Here is a 22,787-nt window from a genome sequence, read left to right on the forward strand (position 1 = left end):
GAGAGAGTCACAGTAACCCACTGGTGCTCCTGGGCCACCCCTTCCCCTAAATGCCTGGCTCCTCTCCTCGGAGGCCTCACGAGGCTTCTCTGTGGTATCTGGCGGGCACCAGCAGTCAGGACAGACTCCTCCCCCCCCCCCGCCCCCTTGACAAGGAGCTTTGTGGAGGGAGACATCAACTCCCAAGGCCCAGCCCAGGGTCTTGTGCAGGAGGCTCACCCACTGTCTGTCTGATGGAGGTCCCTGCAAGGGGAAATGAGACACCAGAAGCCAAGTTCATCTTTTGGTAAAGACAAGCATCATGGTGGTTGTGAAAGGGCTCGGGGCTGTGGAAACTCCCTGTGTTGCCGGGATCTCTCCCCAGAAACACAGCAGCTTTCCCTGAGTCAGCCTACCCACTGCTCACCCAGGAATGACTTACCTATGAGCTGGCTGGTTTCCTCTAAAAAACAATCATGTTGACGTGTGACCATGTTAAGGGGCATTAAGGGCCCTTTTTTGCACAATGATGCCTCTTGTGTCTAGAACCTTCTGAGTCAGAGGGATGAGAGTTAATGTTTATTGAACACTTGGGTACTTCTTCTACTTTATTTTAATGAATATTTAAAGCAACCCTCTGGGACTGGCACTACAGATTGTCCCCGTTTTACAGATGAGAAACTTGAGGCTCAGAGATGTTCAGTAATTGCCCAAGATCACACACCCACTCAGTGACATGGGAATCTGGCAGTTGCCAAAACCTGTGTCCCGCCCTCTACACTCTGCAGCCCTCTCCTATGAGCTGTTCTGCAAAGCTGAACTTGGAGAACTGAAGTTGGCCTTTGAAGTGCACACTTGCCTTAATTTAACCATCTCTGTTGAAACGTGCTCCCATATCGGCTTTCACACTGCTTGCCCTCTCCCCTGGGGCACATTGAGCGATACTTGAAGGCAGTGGCGCTCCACCCCTGGCATCAGGATCACCGGGAGATTCCAGACCCTGCCTCCAGAGATGCTGATTAATTGGTTTGGGGGTGGAGCCAGGGCAGCGTTTTAAAGTTCCCCAGATGAATCTCCTGCACACCCAGTGTCGACAATTTCAGCCTGCAATTTTTCTTGATGACCGAAGTCATCTGATCCAGTGTGTGACTTGGGCTATATTCTGATAGTGATTTCTTAGATCTTGATGGGCATTTTGAGACCTCTGTCTGCTTTTCCCAGGACATCCATCCTTCCGAGGGGCTGTCTCCCTGTGTTCCCCGCAGTCCCTCTGTTCATTTCTAGCTTGGGATCCACTGAGAAATCACAGGCTGAGGAGGGCAGAACCACACAGAGACCCTGCCTACAGGGACCATGGGATCCATTAGTTTTCCAGATTTTTTTCTCATCCTAGCTTTTCTCCACACTGGTGACAGTAAGCTGTCCAATGGGGAGATACAACTACACATTCAATTGGAATGTTGACTAAGCACACCCAAAGCACCCACTATGTGCTGGGTCATAAACCGAATACTAACAATCCACTGTGTTGTTTGGTTGTGAGCACAGAGTGGCTACATGCTCTCCCAGGAAGCCTTCCTGGGTTGGGATGGGAACCCTCTTCTGGGGACCTACAACCCCCCACACCTACCAGCCCCATGACCTTAATTCATTTGGCTGATTTGGGGTGTGGGGACATGAACATCTGTCTGCCTTAGAGAACTCTCCAAAGTGGATAAGGGCATGTATGCTAAGATGAACTACTTGTAGCAGTTGAATCCAAATGCCATGAAAGCACAGGGGAGGAAAGGGAATTCTGGTCAGAGACCAAGGGTTGGGGAATCTGGGAAGGCTTCCTGGAGGAGGTGGCAATGGGGCTTTAAAAGATGGAAAGAAATTGAGGCAGGAATGAGGGCAAAGAAGAGCCTTTCAGGCAAAAGGAATAGCATAAGCAATGGTCCAGAGGTGGGATGAGTTGAAGAGCAAACTTGCTTAGTGGGATGGGAAGCCAGGAAGACTGGTGGGATCATACTCCAAACTGTCCAAAGCCAGAAGCTTCCATAGAGGCCCAGGGGATGGTCCTGGCTAGGAACTTGTCTTCACTAACTCTTCTGGAGGAGCAGAGTCTGAAGATTCTCCAGAGCCCCCTCCTATAATTTTTTTGGCTCTTCTCAGGAAAATCCACCCACCTTATCAGCAAGGAGGACGCTGAGTTTCTGAGGCCTGGATGGGTGCCAGACCCCACTGCTGACTCACCCCTCAGGCAGCTGAGGACCTGGAATGCAGGGCTGGGGGCTTCCACAGCAACCCACACCCTAAGAGCCAGTCCCCAGGAGGCAGCAGGAAGCATGTCTCCTAGCTGTGTTACCCAGTGGGGACCACTCCCACTCCTCCCACACCCAGAGCCTCGATGTTCTTGAATATGAATGAGGAGGACAGGGGCCAGAGGTACCTAAGACTCTGCCTAATCCAGGATCCTGGGATTTCTGGGAGAAAACACTGTCCCTGTCTCCCTGGGAGAAATTGAGGGGGAGACACAGCCCCCACAATCCCAGGACTCTGTCTCTGAGATAGTCATTTCTCTCATCAAGACTACAAGGATTTGATTAGCACCCATTTCCAGGACTCTGCTTCATTTCAAGCCCGTCTATCAGGACCCTCTCCTTTCCAATTTCCATCAGCTGGGCCCTGTGTCCTCTTCCCAGAACTAAAAGGGGCTGGATTCTCTTAGGTTTACCTCTCCCCTGTCACATATGCCCCCGCCGGCACTGCTATTACTACTATCACACTAGTATGTCTGCTACTACTGCTATAGCTACGGATAGGGGGACACAAGAGTTGAACATTTAACTTCAGTTATAGTTGATAGGCTTAAGTATCAATGCATGCGGAAAGCTTGTGTTCCAGGAACTGGAATGCATGACCTACTGACTCCAGGAGGTCCACAAGCAATTCAACTTTTGTGTCCCGGGGAGTCTGCAAGCCTTCGAGGTGGTATCTGAGCCATTGTGTTTCACAGAAGGAATGTCTGAGATTCAGAGAGAGAATTGTTGACCAGCAGATAAAGAAATACAGTGGTACCTCATACTCCTCCCTGTTAATTTGTTCCAGAACTCTTGATGAGTGCTGAACAAGTGATGCGTGAGGAGGCATTCTCTCTTGCTGGGCGTTGCGGTGACTCATACAAGTTCTAGCAAGTGCGCCAAGTCCCGAGCAAGTGCCGAGTGCTAAAACACTTTTCTCGCCAATACGTGACCGATAGAGTTCTGGTTGTTTGCTTAGTTTGTTTTATAGATTCAGTTGTTGATAGTTGTGAATTGGAGGGTTATCAGCTGGGAGGGGTACAGGGATTAAGAAGCATAACTGGTAGGTACAAAATAAGTAGGTGGGTGTTAAGCATATTATAGGAGATAGAAAAGCCGAGGAACTTACATGCGTGACCTATGGACATGAACTAAGGTGGGGGGGTTACTATAGAGAATAGGGTACCAGGCAGAGGGAGACAAAGGAGGAAACATTGAAACAACTGTAATAGCATAATCATAATGTATATTTTTAAAACATGTGATGAGTTCTGGGTTTGATGAGTTTTGAAGCCGATGAGTACCAAGGTATGACTGTGCTAGGAAAACCACTGTTGAACTGCAGCTCTCATCGGATTAACCTCTCCTCACACCCTCCGTTTACCCTTTCCTTCTTCCTCTGAAAAGGTGAGCCTGAGGTGGAAGGTCAAGTTGCATTTTAGAGTACACAACCCACCCGCCTCTCAGACTGCTGACATCCGAATAAAGTGCCCATAAAGATTTGATCCTTGTCTCTACGTACTGGTTCTGGTAGTGACAGGCAGCACCAGCACCTTCTTTTCCAGTTTCACGGCCACCGTTTCCTGGTACAGTGAGTACTTCTGCCACTACCACCACCGGTATTTCTACCACCTATTACTACTAGTACTTCTACCATGACTACCATGAGTTCCCTTCCACTCCATTACGACAGCACTTCCTACTACGGCCGCCACCACCAGCACTTCTGGTAGTACCTCTACTGCCGTGACGGCTATAACTTAGATCACTAATACTCTCACCATCATTGCTGCTACTAGTGATTCTGCTACTAGTATTTTTATACCAGTGGTATATATATATACTACCACTGCTACTGCGACAACGATGAAACGCTTATCTACTTCTACTTCTCATAATAGCAAACATTATTGATTATATTGGGTTGGTCAAAAAGTCTGTTCAGTTTTTTTTTTTGTAAAATAAAAGATGCATTTCTCATTTTTACCAATAACTTTATTGATTTGGATATTTTGAATATATTGGCAATCTCTTGCTATTGATCTCTAGTAGGTAGAGGCCAGAGGTGCTTCTAAATATCTTCCAATACATAAGACAGCCCCAAAGCAAAGAATTATTTGGCAAAAATGTCAACAGTGCCAAGAAACTTTGCAAACCACCTTTGACATACTTGATCCGTCACAGCACCTTCTCCACACACTGCACAAATCTTTTTTTTGCTTCAGTTGCATTTTTACCCTTCTTGAAATAATAAAGCATAATATACCATAAATGTATATTTCATCCATCTTCAATATTAAAATGTCTGCACAAAAATTCACCAATTTTGATCAGTTTTTTTAAATGCACGCTGATATGATGGCTGTCACAAAACAATCTAACAAAACTGTTTTGAATGAAGTCAAAGACAACTAAACACTACCAGAGCCATTGTACGGAAAAAAACAAATGAAGTTTTTGGCCAACCCAATACACAACGGTCCAGGGACTGAGCTAAGCACAATCAACTGATGTAGCTAATCATAGCAGCAGTCTTCTGGGTGTATATATTCTGCCTGCTTTATGGGTGGGGAAACTGAGGCTCACAGGAGGTAAGTGAGTGCCTCAAGTCATAAGGACTGTAAGAGACTGAAGCAGGATCTCAACCGGCAATGTGACTATGGTAGCCACATCTGAGATCTAGAATCCTGCCCCTCCCCTGTCCTTTGTCTGGTTTCCTGGAATCATCCTTTGCTTATCTTCAGTCTTCAGGGAAGGGGGTCTCTGAAATTGAAGAAGAAAAGGGGACCTACTTTTTGCAAGGTTTCCCTGCCTTTCGCAAGATTTCTAGAATGCCATGAGCAATGGAAATAGTAGGTGCTCACTACAGATACGGTTTGGATTCACTGGATTCTAACAACAACCCTTCAAGGCAGGGAGAAGGATGCAAATGCTACAGCTGAGACTCTCAGAAAAGCTGTGATCTCCCCAGAGGTAGGGCTGGCACTGCACGCTGGAACTGTCTTTTCATGTCCTTGGTACAACATGAGGCAATTGCCCCAGCCACAAACTCTTTCATGTGCATTGCACTTTATAGTGTACAAAGCTCACACATCTGTCATGTGATTTCACTCTCACAATACCCCTTAGAGGGAGCGATCAACTCCACTGCATAGACAAAGAAACTGAGCTTAAATTAAGGCAGCTTTTGAAGGGCTCCTGGGGAGCCATCAGCAAACCCAAGATTTGAACCAACGCATCCTACCCTCCAAGGCCTGAAAGTAGGGGCCTCCCAGCTGGAAGAATCCAAGAAGCCTCTCTTGGGACAGCTTTCCTTCCCTGCTTTGCCCAGCTACCTCAGCCCCTGTGGTAGGCGAGCCCTCAGCCTCAAGGGGCGGAGACAGCTGGTTATTTCCAGCCTGGTACTTAAGGGCTGGCCAGGGGGTGGGGTGTGGGCTGGTCAGAGGGCTCTGTGCTCCCGAGAGGGTCTGGCCTTTGGCTGCTGAGACCTAGGCAGGGGGTCAGGGATTTCTGTTCAAGTGGCCTAGGCTAGCCAAAGCTGGGCAGGGTTCCCAGGAGAGGGCAGGCCACCCCCTCCCCAAAAAGGTAAGATATAGGTAGCCAAGATGAACACAGGCAGCTCATTCAGCCCCCTCCAGCTCAGCTGACCCTGTTCTGGGCTCTGGCCCAAGCTGAGGCACTACCCCTGCTGCTCCTGAGAGATGGAAAGAGCAGACAGTGGTCCCGGTCCGGATAGGGGCTTAACGCAGCCACAGGGGCCTGACAATCAGTTAAGAGCAAACACACTGTGCTCTGAGAACTTCTCCTGTGCAACCCTCCCTCCTAGCAGGTCTGCAAGGTAGAAATTGCCACCCCACTGCCCCTGGAAATACTATTGCCACACTGACCCCCTTTCAAAGCATCAAGCATTTCCCGCCTCGGGACCTTATGCATGCTGTTCCCACTGCCTGGGTGCCTTTCCTTTAGTTCCTCACATAGTCGCCTCCTCTGTCTTCCAGCTTGAATTTAAAAAGCCACCTTTCAGTGACGTCTTGCCTAGTGCTCCTGATGAATGGATTCCCCCAACCCCATACACACTACCTTGTCAGTCACCCTCCTCTGCTTCCTCCCCAGCATTTATATTGGTATTTTTGTTCTGTTGTTAAATGTCTCTCTTCCTTGAGAGGGCAAGGACAGAGCCTATTTTATTGACCATCATGTCCCCAAGGTCTAGCAGAGGACCTGACACCCAGAACAAACACTTATCACATGCACAGGAAAGGGAAAGGAAAGCACCAGGTCCTCCAGTGAGGACCTGGGGATCACCAGCATCCTAACTCGACTCTGCCTCTTTCCAAGAGCGCCACCACGCCCCGTGAGCACGCCTGATGTGGATGCGTTGTCCGCCCACCCCCTGCACTCAGCCCAGAGGCACACGGGGGGCTCTGCTCTTCCCCTAACTCCTCTCCCAGGTCCTCCAGCTTCTGCTTGCATATGTCCGAAGCACAGGTGGTTGCTCACCGCCTCATCCACTGCAATGTTAGAAGCTTCCTCCTGACGCCACATGACCTTCTGAACGACAGGATAGGCTGTTCTTTACAGTTCTCATGTGCTGAAAAGGGAGAATCTCTATCATTAGCCCAAGGCTTTAGGCTTGGACAATGCACTTTGCTGCTTGCTTGTCTCCTGAGGGCCAACCGTGGGCCAGGCCTCTGGTCACAAAGCACAGAGCCAAACAGCCTTGGTGTCTGCCTTCTTAATGATGCTGAAGGCCTGTGATGGCCTTTGAGCCGCAGAACAGCCCTGGTGTTGGTGGAAAGGCATGTGCTGTAGATCTGAGGCTTCTGAAGTCTTACCACACACACACACACATCACCTGAGATCTTAAGACATGAATTCAAGTACCGCGGTTCTGGACAGAGGCTGCATGTGGTATAAGCCCTCAGGTGATGCCGCTGCTGCTGGTGGTGCATGGACCAACCACACTTTGAGGAGCAGAGTATAGGCCCAACTGATGAAGGAGGCCAGTGAGGCCCAGAGTGAGTAAGGGACTTGCCCAGGGTCACCTGGCTGGGCAGCAGGGGCTGAGAAGGGGCCATCTGACTCCTCACGCCAGCACTCTGGAATTCGCAGTGCAGGCCGGGCTCAGTGTGCCTTTGTGAGGCAGCATACCTGAACTCACCCAGGCTGCCTGCCCCTGCCCGTGAATAGCGGGCCTCTTTCCTTCCTGCACCAGGCCGGGCAGGCAGGCAGGCGCGAGCCCATGACTGCCCCCTCCCCTGCACACACACTCACACACCCTGGCTGGCCCGGCTGCTCTCCCTGTTTGGGGAAAGTCAACAAGAGCATTTGAAAAGTCTTTCTGTGTGGAGAATCTGTTTGTATAGGGGGAGGAAGCGGAGAGCTGGCCAATAGGTAGAAATATTAATGAAGCTTGTTATAAAGGACCCATTCACGGCTCTCCGAGTAAATAGGGCTCTTGTCGGGCTGCCACGTTATCTGCCAAGTTCAAGAATGTGGTTTGAAAAAATAGAATTTAAAGGGGTGAGGTGGAGCCTTAAATGGCCAGCCTGCTGGCGCTGGAGCCAGCTACAGGCTGAGCCTCTGCCGAGGGGCTGGGGCTGGGGCTAGGGCTGGGGGCACTGAGTGCTGGGTCTTGGGGCGAGGGTCTGCTCAAGGACAAGGACTGGGGAAGGGGGCCCCGTAGAGAGGTCTCAGAGAATTCTGCACACTGACATGGAAGGCCTGGTGCCTTCCCTTCTCCCCTTGGTGTCTGGCCCACGGCTGCAGCTCCTCCACGCAGCCCCCTCCTGGGGGTGTGGGTCAGGAGTGGGACAAGGCTGCAGGGACAGTTCAGCCCTTGCATACCTGAACTCCTCCATAAATCTTGCCCCTCGGGGTATGGGTAATGGGGGTCCTAGGTGATAGGGCAAGGACTTCTTAGTAGCTCTCAGCCATAATGCACTGCTAATCCATAAATCCAGCCATCTTCTCTCACCCCTTGTTCTACTTTACAAATTGTTACCCAAACAAGATGTAAGAAAGCAGAAAAGGCTGAGATGTTCAACTTTCTCCTTTCACACAGGACAAACTCTGTGCTTGTAGAAGGGAATAACCAACTCGAGGCCACGCAGCAAGCCTTTAGCAGAATTGGGGCTTGCTTCCCCCATTTCCTGGCTGGGTTGGGTCCCCTGAGGATGGCACTTGGCACAGAGGAGGCACTTTGCCACCTCACAAGCACAATATCTTAGTTTTAACCCTGGATTTACAGAGATTTACAGTCCAGAATCCGGTCCTACCTCGTTTGCCCCGGCCAGCTCTGTGGCCTCGTATAGGTGACTTGGCCTCTCTGAGCCCCAGCTTCCCTCCCCATCGTAAAATGGGGTCATAGGGCCTTGCCCCTTCCGTTTAGAAGACTCGGTGAGAGGATATTGGTGAGGCGCCCAGAGCCGTGCCAGGCTCTCCGTGGGTGGCCAGCAATAGTGGCCATGGGCATTTCTTTTTCTGTCCCAGCCTGTGGGGCAGGGTAGTGTCTCCAGGAAGCCTGTTCCCTGGGCTCTACATTTCAAAGGGTGGTTTCCACTCAGGTCCAAGAAGGCTGCCTTGCGCTGAGGGTCATGGGACTCTGGTAATTGGGAATCGGTGGCTTCTGCCACGGACGACGTGAGGCGGCACAGCCACACTGATGTGTGAACTATCCCAGGGGTCCATGAAAAGGCCCGGCAGGGAGCTATGGCAAGAAGCTGACCTGCCATCTCCTCCCCAAATGCCTGCTCAGAACCTGCCTGCCAGACAAGAGTTAACCTGTGTGTGGGGAGAACATTTATATTGGCTTTTCTTTGCATATAAAAGGGGGGAAATTCTTATAAAGCAAAAAGGAAATAATCAATGCAAACACTAAATGGAAACACTTTTTAAAAGGTTCTGCCAGGAGCTTGCTGCGTAACCTTGAACAGTGGAGACTTAGGGAAATTTGGAAAGCAGGCAGTCAGCAGCATCCCTTGAAGGGGAGGTGGTATGGGGTATTGTCACAACCATAGGCTTTGGGGCTCAGGGCCGGGGTTCAGAAGGACTCTGCTCAATGGCTGTGTGACCTTGGGCGGTTTGATGGACCTCTCTGGGCTTCCATTGTTTGATGTGCACGAGAAAAGAGAAGAGAGGGTTAACATGTGTGAAGGCCCTGGCACCTCGTGGATGCTCATTAAATGTCAATTTCCTTTCCTTTCTGGGCCTCTTGGCAGGCCGAGGGGAAGTGTCTGACAGGTCGCACCAGCCAGACCTGAGAGAGACGCAGCTCTGCGGGCCTGGCGCCTGCACGGCAGTGCTGCAGCCCCGAGCTGGCTATGCCTTCGCCGCCCTTTACAGTTTGCAAAGCTTCTGCCTCCTCACCATCAGAACCTCCCAAGAAACCCGGGAGGTGAACAGGGCAGTGTTTACTCCCCAACACGCTGAGACTGGGAGAGGGCAAGGGACTCACACGCCAAGCTGTCGGACAGGGTCCAAGTCCATCTCCACTTTTTCGTCTCTTCAGCAAATATTGGTCAGGGCTTGTTATGTGCCAGGCACTATGTTGAGCATGGGGGATACAACAGTGAGTGAAACCAGACACAGATGGATGATGGATGGATGGATGGAGGACGATGGATCGATGATGAATTGGTGATGGACAGGTGCATGGACAGATGGATGATGAATGGATGATGGATGGATGAAAGGAGGAATGAATGGGTGAGTGAAAGGAAAAAGAATAACTAGTTCTTTGAGGGCAGGCTTCTTGTCTGTTCTTTCCATCCCTGGGCCCCCCGTTCTAAGGATGGTGCCTGAGGCACTGACATTTGCTACACAAGGGTTACGGACTCAAACACCAGGCTGCTTTGCTACACAATTTTCTAGTTGCGTGAATGAGGGAAAGTTACTGAACCTCAGAGTACCTCAGTTTCCTCATCTGTAAAACAGGGTGACAGTATGTTATGTGTTTTTTTGCGGACAAAACAAGTTAATTCATGAAAAGCCCTTAGAAGGGCACCGTGTCTGGTGCATAATAGTAAGTACCAAGTGAGCATCGGTCATCATTATTTTTGTGATTTCACATTTCGACTCCTTCCTGTTTCCTAGGGGGCATCATGAACCCCCTGAAGGCAAAGCTCTGGGTGCTCTGCCGGGCGGGGTGGGGGCCTCCTAGTAAAAGTATCTGTCATGCTGTGCCCACAGAGATGTGATGGTTCTGAGTCCAAATCGGGGTCGGAGAATCAGGGTGCATGTTCCAATCGGCCGAAGACTGAGGGAGGCAGGATGGCAAAGTGGTCAGAACTTGGGGCTGGGAAGGGAAAGGTCACGTGTCTATTCTGGCCCTGCCCCAGGCCTCCCCACACAGCGCTGCCTCCTTTGAGCCTGGGTCACCCCAGCTAGACATCAAGGGAGATGGTCTTCTGTGGGCCATTCCAGTCCACAGACGAAGGCCACATAAGTCAGGCAATCTTCAGCTCCTCATCCTCGATTTTCCCTTCTTTGAACGGATTTTTCCGGATCGGAAAAACTGAGCCTTTGCTAGCCTTGGAACATGCGCTCTCTCTCTGCCCTCTGAAATGCTGTGTCAGCGTCAGCTAGTGGTTGAGGATGGCACCAGATGGAGTGCTCATTAACGCCCCCGAGGAGTGGCCCAAGGTCCCCCCGGGTCACCTCCCCAGAGCACACAGGCTGCACTTTCTCCTTGAGCGCCGCTGACTGTCCCACCTTGTCCTAGCCCTGCGATTTATAGGAGCCAGTGGTTGACACGAGTTCCCGCCCGGCATGGGCTCGTGGGCCCGTGGGCTCCATCGGACGCCAAGAGCCACAGAGACAGCTCCCGCCCGCCTGCCCCTCACTCTGCAAGTGAGTCACTGGGGTTTGGAGTGGGCCACCCTGGGGGTGGCTCCTTGTTGGAATAAGACAGTCACCCTCGAACAGAGCAGGCAAAGATGGCATGCCAAACCCTTAGCTTGGCAAAGCTTCTGCACGGAGGGCACCAAGACATCTCCCTTCGGCCAAGGAATTGCAGGCACTCGGCTGGTACCGCCCTCTGGAGGCAGGAGCCCCGCTCCTGCAGGTTGAGAGGGGGAGAGAGGCCCAGCCAGAGGGGGCTGTTGATGAGGCCGCAGTCACACAGCGCATCAGTGGCAGAGCTAGAGCCTGGGAGACCGGGTTCACGGACCTCTAACGCTCCCTTGTGGTTCTTCTGCTAAAGGAAAGGGAACCGAGGAGGGCCACCCCCACCCCCACCCCACCCCACCCCCCAGCTGCTGAAGCTGACCTACCCCTAGCTAGTCTTCTGGGAGCAAGGTGGGTGCTTGAACGTGTGGATTTGAGGACAGATTCCTGGGTCTCCCAAGCTTCTAGGGAAGCCAGTTTGAGGCCCCCTTTGTATGCCAGGCAGAGAGAGGGATGTGGTAGAGGAGAAAGGCCCAGACTTTGCCGCTGGGCACTACTGGGCCCCATCTTGGCTCTATTGCTTACTAACAGGGTGATCACTGGCAGCTTAACCCCTCTGAGCCTCAGCTTCCTCATCTACAAAACGGGTAACACTACCCCTACACGGTGGGTCACTGCAAGGGCTGCACGATACCCAGCAACTGGCACGTGCAGTAGGCACTTAGTAAACGTTAACTGCCACACAGCAGCGAGTTCTGCTCTGACTGGCTAGGGCAGCCTGAGTAGAAGGTGTGACGGGGACAGGCCCCAGGTGTTATAGGTGAGAGGGTCCCGTGCAGGAGCTGGAATGCCATCCTTTAAGCACAGGCAGGAGAGCCAGGGGCTGGAAGGCTGGTGGCTGCCCGAGTCACCACCTGCTGGAGAGCTCCAGGGGAGTCTCCCCACCCTCCAGGACCCAGGTGTCCCTGTGCAATGGGGCTGCGCCAGAGGACTGAGCTTCTGCAGCAGCCCCCAGGCTGGCCCAGTTCTCAGGGCAAGGGCAGCCCCCACCTTGGGGTGGCTCCCTGCCTAAAGGACATTGTCTGAGGGGGTAGACACTCAGCACAGGGCATGCAAAACTGTAAGTGGGTGAGTGGGTGGGAAGGAGGAATTTGCCTGGGCCAGATCTGCCAGGCTGGGGCTACTGTCTCAGGCCCTCAGGCTGATTGTCCATCAGGCTGCAAAGGCCCAGTCCTCTCAGGCTAGGCCCAGGTGCTCAGGACCAGCAAGCATCCTTCATAGCACTGGGAAGAGGGCTGGTGCCCCTCCCTTAAAGCCTGGGAGTCCTGGGTGGCAGCCACTCCCTGCATTTATGGAGACTTGCAGGGTCTCCAGGAAGAAGGGACGCTCTGAGAGGCCCACCAGGCCCCTGCTGCTGGACGCCCCTCTCTGCCCAGCAATGGAGGCCACACCGCTTCAGATTCACCTTCCTGCAGTGCCGCTCCAAGTCTGCCGTCTCCTCAGCTCAAACCCCTCGATGGCTCCCCAGGGTTTGGAACCAGCTTCAAATCCAGTGGCCTGTGAGAGAATTCCAGAGGGTCTCAGAAGCCTTGATGTGGGTGCCAAATATTGGGCCTATACCCTTGTCAGGGTAGAATTCTGGAGTTTCATCAGACTCACGTAAAAAGCCACCACTCCGCGGACTGAAGTCCAGGCTCTTGGTCAGCATTTAAGGCTTTCCCCACGCTGGTCCTGGCCTGGACTCCAGGTTTCAGCATCTGCCCCTTCTGGCCTCACTCAGTCCACCCCTGCCCACCAGACCTGCGGCTCAGCCTACCCCATCCCCTTGACATGCTTGTGCTGAGGTCTCTTCCTCCTCTTTCTTCCCACGTTTCCCCAGCTGTTGGTGCTTCTCCCAGCCTTTCATTGGGGCTACCTCCTCTGTAGCCCTTCTCACAGCTGCCCCTCCTGTCCACCTTGTAGCCTTCACGGGGCCCAGAACTTGCCATCTCCTCCCTGGGCCTGGGCCTTGGCCTCTGTCCTCAGCCCTGCCCTGCCCTCGGCCCTGCCCTGCCCTCCTCCAGGCCTCTTGGCCGACCTCCCAAGCCTGCTCTGTCACTCTCCTACCCCAGATCTGCTGTCTCCTTCCAGGCGAGTGGGGTCATGGGACTGAGGGGAGACAGAGGCGAGGACGGGGGAGGAGAGGTGGAAACGAGGGAGAAATGGGGAGGGAAAGAGAGACCTGGACAGACAGAAATGCCCAGCCAGAGCAAAAGAAATGAGGAAATATGTAGGAAGAGACTGACCAAAAAAAGGGAAGGGAGAAAACAGGGACACCGGGATATAGAGACAAAGGGAACTACAGAGAAAGGAAAACAGAAAGAGTCGAGGAGAGGCAGAGAAATAGAGACCACGAGAGAGAGAGTGAGAGCCAGAGAGAAGCAAGGCACAGAGAGAAAGGGAGATGAGGCTAGGACCTCAGCCTGTGCTAGCGGGATGGCTTTCCACTGCCTTCCCGTCCCTGGCATCCTGGCGAGCAACTGATCCTCCCCCGGGAGCCAAGGAGCAGGGCCTGGTACCTGATCCTGCTGCTGGAGGCTCACCCCCTCCCCACCCTGGAGGCTCTGTCCTGGCTCCCTGTCCAAGACTCATGTGAAAAGCTCCAAGGACCCTCATCATCGCCTCCCATTCCCCAAGAAGTGACCTTGGGCTGAGCTGGGGTGGGGGTGTACCAGAGTTTTATAATAAGGAACTTCCAGGATCAGAACGTCCAGCTGGCTTGCAGATAAGCTGTGTGATACTGGGCCAAAACCTTAACCTCTCTGGGCCTCCGGGGAAGCCAAAGGGCACATTCAGTGTTGTCTGGGAGGGACATCGAGGGGGTTGTGTTACACCCACTCCAGCTGCCTGCTCCCAGCCCCAGCCCCACTTGCGGCTGATCTTGTTTCGCCATATCTATGACCACCGCTCTGGAAGGCGGGAGAAGAAAAGGGTTGGGGTGAGAGCTCTGGCCATTTCGCTCGGGAGCACGCGGCCCAGGGCCGATCTCGAATTCCGGCCTCACCTCTGCGTTGGCCTCCTCTGCTGCATCTGAGATGGGAGTTAAATTACCTGTCACTAGAAAGAGTCTGGTTAACTGTTCCTTGCCCGGAAGGGTGGCCTGGTCCCCGTAAAGCCAGGGTCTTATGGGGAAGCCTGGCTGGAGCCTGAAGAAGAATGAAAATAACAATGCTAATAATGGGGGTGAACACGCATGGAGCTCTCACTTGCTACTCTGTTCGGCATTGTACGACCTGGCCTCAGTCACAAGACCCTGTGACATGGGCACTCTCCTGCTTCTTCTGACAGTTAGGGAAACTGAGGCATCGTGCCAATAAATGGTGGTGTCAGGATTCAACTCTAGGCAGCCTGACCTCAGAGGACCCTTGTCCCACTAAAGGACAAGACAAAAGGGATAATTTTGTTGCCAGGACACACCCATCCAGGTCACAATCCTAGGGGCCCAGCCCTGTGCTAGGAACCCAGTGGCAGGAACTAGCAGCCCCTACCCTTGAGGTGCTTGCCACCCAGTGCAGAGAAGAGTTATGCAGTGAGCAGAAGGCTTGCCCCTTAAATGAACCCCCCTACTATGTGCCAGGCTCTGCAGGGTGCAGCTTGAGTGCAAGCTCAGCACCACATTGCCTGGCTTGAATTCACATTCTAAGGCTTACCAGCTGTGTGACCTTGGGCAAGTTCCTTAACCTCTCTGTGCCTCAGTTTTCTTGAGTTGTTGCGAGGATGAAAACCACTGATTTTTAGAGTGGTCTCAGGACTGTGCCTGGCATGTGCTGCGGGCTCAGACCTGCTACCCATCATCGTCTTCGTGACCACAACCATCATCACCATCTTCTTCTTCTTCATTGGCCCCTTCTGGAGACCATGCTGTTCCATCGACTCAGTAATTTTGTGAGACTGGTATGGTTATCCTGTTTTACGGATGAGGAAACTGAAGCTCAGGAAGGCAAAATGACTTGCAGTAAATTTTAACAGGCTGAACCAACATTTGAACTCAACACTGTAGGGACAGGAACCTGTTTTTAATCACCTTTATTGTGTGTCGGAGAAAAAAAACCTACTTTTTTTCTTCCATTCTTCCTCCCCTTCTCTTTCTCCCTTCTCTCCATCCCCTTCTTTCCCTCCAGCTTCCTCTCGCTCCATCTCTTCTCTCTCTCTCTCTGTCTCTCCTTTATTCCAGGAATATTTATTGAGCATCTTCTACATGCCAAGTCCAGTGTGGGGGCTAGAATCCAGGAATCCCTGTGCTGCCCCCAGGCACCAGAAGAAAGATTTTCCCTGCTTTCTTCTGGGGCCTCCTCCACTTCTCTGTCTGCATCTGCAGAGGTAAGAAATATCTGGTTGGGCCCAGAAAGGTGGGTGGCTGGGCTGGCCTAAGGGGCACCTGGCTCCGGCTCCAGAGGCCAGCGCCCTGCACATACACCGCCTCCTGCTGTTCCCACTGGCTCTCTTTATGCACTGAGAAAGTGCAGTTGTCAGCCCTCAGTTAATTAGGTAAGACTTTATCTAGTAAAGCCTGTGAAAGGATGTTTGCCAGAAAGGGGTGGGCCACAGGGGTCACAAAAAGAAAGCTGACCTGAGGCTAAGAAAGCAGAGGCCTTAACCAGCATCTGCTTGGGCCTATGGGAGCTGGGGGAAGGGGCAGGAGGGGGTCCCAGGACCCAGTGGGAGTAAGAAGTCCATGCACCAGACCTCGTTCCTCCAGGGGATGAGGCACGTATGAGAGGGGCTGCCACATTCTCAGATGTGGGCCATCTCGGCTCCAATCATCAGCTGTCTACTCACGCATCCCTTCCTTCTGGAAGCTTCTCAGGCTGGGTTCAGGGTTCTCAGCTGGATTCCCATCGCCCTTTGAGACCCTATGGGTCACTTGTCACATGGACTGGAATTGCCTGGTTAGCTGCCTGCTTCATGCTCACCTCCGGGTTTCACGTTTCTGGTCCCTCTCCTGGCACTCTCGCTCTGTCTGTTCCTTGACCTCGCTTGGACTCTCGTCACGTGTTATCTGCTCGGAGGGCCTTCCCTGGCTGCCCTATTGAAACTAGCCGTGTGGCGCTTCAATAACACATCTGCAAGTTTTCTGACCCTCCTCCTGGCAGAAGGTGGGGTTCTCTGTCCCTTCCTTTGAGTCTGGCTGTGTTTGTGACTGCTCTGAGCAATAGCGTACCGTGGGGCTTCTGGGGCTGGGTCATAAAAAGCCATGGAGCTTCTCCTGTTCTTGCCAGAATACTTGTTCGGGAGCCCTGAACCACCATGGGAAGTCCGACTACTCTGAGGGTCCTGGCTGAGCCCATGTGTTAGTCATCCCAACCAAGGCACCAGGCCTGTTGTACGAGGTTCCTAACACATTTGTCGTGTACAAGCTGCATGACAAATCACCACAAACCCAGTGGCTAAAAACAACGCGGGTTTATTCTCTTGCATTTCTGGAGGTCAAGTCCAAAAGGCGTCAAATGGGCTAAAACTAAGATGCAGGCCAGGCTGCCTTTCTCTGGAGGGCTCTTGGGGAGAATCCATCTCCCTGCCTTCTCCAACCTCTGGAAGCCCACCTGCATTCCTTGGCTCCTGGTCCCTTTCTCCAACTTCAAAGTCAACAGAGCATCATATTCTGATCCATCTCTGAGTATAACCCCCGCTTCCATCGTCACATCTCTTTCTCCGGCTTCCCTGCCTCCCTCTTTCCTTAGAAACACTCTCATGATTACATTGGCCCCATCTACATAGTCCGGGATAATTTCCCCACTTCAAAATCTTCAATCACATCAGAAAACCCCTTTCACCATGTAAAATAAGACACTCACAGATTCCGGGGATTAAAACAGGGGGGCGTTATTCTACCCACCACACGTAAATGAAGATACTTCCAGGCGGTTCCAGGCCCCGCCCCCTGGGCCCGAGGTGCCCCGCCCTCCCTGCCGTGGTCCGCCCAAACGTCCGACCCTCTCTGAGCTGGAGAAGACGGTGTCTGGGTTGCGCTCCTGGGTTTGCTTTCATCTTCCGGGCAGCAGTTGAGCACTTTAACATCTTTCTCGCCATATTCTGACCACTCAGCAGCTTTTTTCCCCTCCATGGTACTTAAAAAATCATATCACATTCATGGGCTTCCTTGTTAGTTTTCTGTCTCCCCAACTGTAATGTCGGGTCACAGGAATCAGTGTCTGCCTCCCAGATACTGGCTCACCAAATCAATCCATGTCTCCCCCCATCGGACCGTAAGCTCCTTGAGGTTAAAAACAGGTCTGTCTTGACCATCACGGGGTCACCAGAGCCCCAGCTGGGCCCCAGCACAGAACAGGGGCTCAGTATATGTTGAACACGTGACCTTCTTTTTGTCTAAGTTTCTGAGAGTCACAAAGTCAGAGGGGGCTTGAAAGTTTCCTCTGAGTTTATCTTCCTGGAGTCACAAACTTGAATGGGGGCCAGCTGGGAGCACATGGACAAAGGGGGCTGTGAACTGTCAGGCAGTGAGGATGCCGAGGCTGTGGCCAAGTGGACACTGCATGTCTTACCACCCTCGGCACTTTTTTTAAAGGTGGACCTATCTGGACAACCCATCACAACACATCCTCCCTTACTCTTCTCCCTGTCTTGGGTCCCCCCCATCTACTCTCTGCCTTCTCTAGTCTGTGCCCCAGGAGGCTCACGTGTCTGGGCCAGACGGCCTCACCTCGGCTTCCTTGCCCCCTGACTTCTGAGCGGGTTTGGTCTGTGGGAGACACCAGCCCACTGGAGGGCAGGAGGGGAGGGAGGCTGGGCGTCTTCTCCCTCCCTGCCCTGCCCTGCCCTGGTGCTGGTGACGTGTGTTTTCCAAAGGCCACAGCTCCTGCCTGCGTCCACCAACTCCTTCCCACCCTTCGTCCCTTCAGGCTGGTATGACAAGGGCTTCCCGTGGCCACCAGCCGCAGGGTGCTTGCTTCACCTGCTTAGGCTTCTTCCTGTAGCCTGTGGATGACTCGCTTTGAATAGCTCCACTGAGAACTTCCTGACCTTTTTTTCTTAGTCACTATCAGTAGTGGAGGTATCATTATCGATGAGCTACTTGGCCTTTTTGCCCGGAGCATTAAATGCTCTCTCGGTTGATCCCTTCGGCGTACGCTGCCTCAGGCCAGGATTCTGAGTGTGACAACATCTTAGACCTCATGTGGCCCTGGATTCTGAGCCAATCCCCCGACAGGCCAAAAGTTTCCCCTCAGGCGTCTCTCTGACAGGGAGTCACTGACTTACTTGCACTGCCCCTTCCCTGGCCCTGCTTCTCTGTCCAGGGCTCCTTGTTAACCACCCCCCATCCTCAGCTGGTCCAGGACTTGAACTGCAAGGAGCTCCTTTTCCGAGGGGCTGAGCGCTCCCTCTGTAGCTCCCCCTTGAGGCCACCCAGGCCACACGGGCGGCCTTACACAGCACAGCCCTTCAGTGCTGTCTCCCCACCAATGTGGCTCTGCTTCGGGTCTCGCTCCTTCCTGTACGTCACCTGGGCCTCAGAGGACCTCCCTCCTCTCCCTGTCCCAGTGTCCCTCCTAGACACACACTGGTTTGTCACATGTGTTGATTTTGCTCCTGGGCATGGACACCAAGAAGGGGATGGGACCTTTCCCTCCTCGGGCTGGACTGGATTTTCCATAACGGTAACTGAGTTTGCGTTTCCATTAACAGACAGATGTAATGAGCTTTGGAGACAACTTTCTCATATACCTGGCTTTGATTAACGGTGATCAGCAAGTCCCCTGCACCTTGATCTTATCTACCTACTTCCCCAAGATCAAGGGCAAGGCTGCCAGAGTCCCACATACCGTCCATACTGTTCTGCCATGGCCCAGACCAAATGGGCAGGTACAGCTCTGGCTTTGGTAGCCTTCCTGGGAACCCAAGAAGAGTCTCTGTTCCTCTCTGGGACTATTCTTCTTTTGAAATGAGGCATTTAGAGTGGGCAGTTAAAAACCAAACAACCCGAGTCCACTGCTGTCCGAGTCTGGGCCTCCTTCTCGGCAGCACTCCATGGCGGTGCGGAGCGACATGCCCATGGGCAGCTCCCTAGCAGCCATCTCCTCGCCCGACCCCGGGCTCCCCCGGGGCAGCAGCTTGTGTCTCCTCTCAGTGCGGTGCGCACCCTGACGACAGGAGGTGCTCAGGAAATGGTGGTGGTTCAGTAAATGACTGCCTGGTTGAATTTTAAAACACATCCCTCGGCCCAACGTGAGTAGGGCCCAGCTCAGCTTTGCAGGTCACCCCAGAACCCTGGGCTGGCCCCCAGGCCAAAATGACACACGCGAGAACTTCCTTGAAAGTTTTTAAAGAAAATATAAAATATTCTTTCTTCCTCGTGGCCTGCGTGGCTGCCAGGCCCCTTTAAATGCCCCAGGACTATTCCTCAGAAGCTGCCCTGGTAGGACAGCCCAGAGCTCTGCAAGGAGCTGCACTGGGCTGCCTTTTTTCTGCTGCCTCCTAATATTAACCTGGCGCTGGGCCGCTGGCCCCCACGCAGTGATGGGAGGCCCTGGATGGAGCCAGCAAACAGATCCATCTGGAAACAGAAAAATAATCCTAACACTAGCGGTTTTGTCTGGCCTCCCCAGTAGGGTGTGGAGCAGGCCCATGAAAGGGGCTTTGAGGGCCGGTGGGTGAGGGCCGTGGGAGGGAAAGCCTCTGCGCCCAGCACCACCTGGGTACCTGGGCCCAGGTTCCCAGGGTAAGGGGCAAATCCGCAGCGACCCAAGGGTGAGTCACGGTCGACTCTGTGAGCAGCCAGGACTCCACAGAATGCCAGCCCGAACTTGAATCTGCGTGACCTTGAGTGAGTGGCTCCGCCTTTTTAGGTCAGGTTGCCCCAATATTTAAGAGGGGGGAATAACACCTATACCTAGGAATTGATCCCACGCCAGAGCACCCAGCATGGTGCCTGGGGCAGAGAAAGGGCTGAAGGAATAGCAGCTATCTCAGGGATGGTCATTTCTGTCTTCAGAGATGAATGAAGTACTGTGTCAATCCACAGGTGACCTTAGGCAAGACCCCTGAGCCTCCATCTTCCCATCTGGGCAATGGGAAGTGGCCCCGGCGCTCCCCAGTCCTGGACCCCAGTGAAGTGAACTTCGGTAGGACAGAGGGAGGTACTTCCCCGCTCTCCCCCCCCCCCCCCCACGGCACNCATTTTATGGCTGATCCCCCCCCCCGCAGGGCACCTACCTGCATGTCCAGGGCCTGGGCCGACTATGGGGGAGTGGCTAGAAGCTCCCCACCTCCTGTTGCCACTGTTCCTGGGCTTCTGCTGGCGCTGCCCACTATTTCCATAATTCGGGGGGTGGGGCTGGGTGTTGGCAGGGAGGTGCTGCTCCCGGAGACTCGAAGGGCCTAGGATGGGGGCAGGCACTGCTGCAGGCTGGCCCACAGCAGCTCCCGCTGCCTGCTGTACCTACGGGAGACAGAGAGCAGGGCCCTGCGTCGGGTTTGCATTCACCTTGCTTGGTGTGTTCTTAGGCAAGTTACGTCCTTCCTTGTTGGTGTTACCCATTCATTCATTCATTCATTCATTCATTCAGCAAACATGTATTGAGCATCACTCCTGCTCCAAGCTCTGTCCATAAGTGACCAGTGTTTATACTCCTTAGGAGCAGCAGGAGGGAGGGGAGCCCTGGAGGGGTAACAAGTTGGGTACAGGGAGGTGACAGTTTACTTTTGGACAGGTGGAGTTTTATTATTTTTTCAAAACTTTATTTATTTACTTTTAGAGAGAGGGGAAGGGAGAGAGAGAAATATTGACGATTGATGATTGAATATTGATGAGAGAAAAACATCGATCAGCTGCCTCTTGTACGACCCTGATGAGGGACCAAACCGAAACCGGGGCATGTGTCCTGAATGGTGCATGTCATCGAAACCGGGGCATGTCATCGAACTGGTGACCTTTTGCTTTATGGGATGATGCCCAACCGGCTGAGCCACACTATTCAGGGCTGGACAGGTGGGGTTTGAGGTGTTCATGGGACAACTAGGAAGGACCGACAGGCAGTGGGGTAGGTGGGCCTGAAGCTGTGGGAGACACCTGGGCTAGACACAGTGCACTGAGGAGAGCAAGGACCTGCCCCGGCCTCTGTCACCTCACTTCCCCCTCCCCTCCATGGTGGTGATGACGGTGCTGACGGTGGTGACCACGATCATGGTGGTGATGATGGCGATGGTGAGAGTAACGATGATGATGACGATCACGATGACGGTGACAGTGATGATAGTGAGGACGAGAATCACTTACCAAGGCTGGCAGGCCCTCTAGCAAGTGATTTGCATTTTGCCTTTCATTTAGTTCTCAGAACAGCCCTGAGGAGTTAAGTCAGATTACTCCTGTGTCCAGGAAGTTGAAGCTAACAGGTGAGTGCCTTTGGCCAGGCTCCCTAGCAATGGGCCTGAGAGAAAGAGATTCCTATATGTGGTTTATTCATAAAACCTGGAAGAAAGTGAGGGCAGCTGTGGGGAGCAGGAGAGGGAAGTGGAAGGAAGGAGGGAGGGAGGATGCCTGCCTGCAGCCCACATCGCGCAGCAGCCACAGGCAGCCTCTTGTCCCCACTTACCAGACCCTGGCTTCCAAGGGCAGTCCACTGGAGAGGCCAGCAGACTTTCACTCCTCTGAGATGGGCACACAGCAGGTACAGGGAGCAGCAGTCTGGTGAGGTGACTCACAGCACCCGGGGACTTCGGAGGGGCCTCTGGGAGCCACTGAGGCTCTGGCTGGGTGTGAAGGGCCTTCCTGGTAGAGGTTTGGCCCCAGGGTCTTCCAGCTCCTTTGCTGGCCTCTCCTTAGTCTGCATGACTGTGTATGTGAGCCCGTGTGGAGCCTGTGTTTCACTGTGACTGTGTGTGCGCATGTGCATGTGGCCCTGTTTAGCACTGGGTGTATATATGTGTGTGTGTGTCCTCCTCTCTCCTTGGCCCCTGTCGCTCTCCATTTCTCCTCTGGCCTCCCTACCTGTGTCTCAGTGTCTCGGGCCCCCACTTCCTCTCCTCTTGTCATCTGTCTCTCTTCCCTTCAAAACATGTGACTATCGTTCTTTCAGGGCCATCTGCTTTGTTCTTTTTCTATCTTCCCCTGTCTCTCTTCCGTTTGTATGATTCGTCTTCTCTCTGGCTTCTCTCTTTGCACCTCTTTCTGTTTCCAGTTTTCCTTCTGTTTGTGTCTCTCAAATTCCATCTCTGCCTTTTTCTACCTCCATCTCAGTCTTTGCCCCTCCTTTCTTATAGCTGGGCCTGGTCCCAGGTGGTTGGGGTGCAGGCAGGGACTGAAGACAGGGCTGCAAAGGTGTGATAGGCAGCGTTGCAGGGGTCTCATTGCCTGTGGGCTTCCCGGCTCTGCCACATTGTCCCCTTAGCTGACCTCTGTGCCAGGCCGTGCCCCTCCAGAGGGCTAGGCTACCTGTGCATGTGTGTGTATAAGGCAGGGGGCATGTGCTGTCAGCCGGGCCCTGCAGCCAGGAGAAAAGGAGCCAGGAGATGCAGTCACTTTTTTTTCTACCTTTATCAAAATATAACTGATGTATAACATTGCGTATGTTTAACGTATAGAACATAATGATTTAACATAGGTATATAAGGAGAAATAGTGAGCACCATAAGTTTAGTTAACAC

General features: G+C 53.1%; 1 long non-coding RNA gene across 1 annotated transcript; it reads left to right on the forward strand.

The window, feature by feature from the left end:
* Positions 1–2,842: 2,842 nt before the first annotated feature.
* On the forward strand, positions 2,843–21,944 carry LOC118995953 (uncharacterized). Its single transcript, XR_005068397.1, has 3 exons — positions 2,843–2,920; positions 19,883–19,892; positions 21,934–21,944. It is a non-coding gene; the product is annotated as an uncharacterized LOC118995953 (long non-coding RNA).
* Positions 21,945–22,787: the final 843 nt, after the last annotated feature.

This window comes from Sturnira hondurensis, unplaced genomic scaffold (genome assembly GCF_014824575.4).
Source record: "Sturnira hondurensis isolate 20B ecotype Veracruz unplaced genomic scaffold, ASM1482457v3 Scaffold0010448, whole genome shotgun sequence".
Classification (NCBI taxonomy): Eukaryota; Metazoa; Chordata; class Mammalia; order Chiroptera; family Phyllostomidae; genus Sturnira; species Sturnira hondurensis.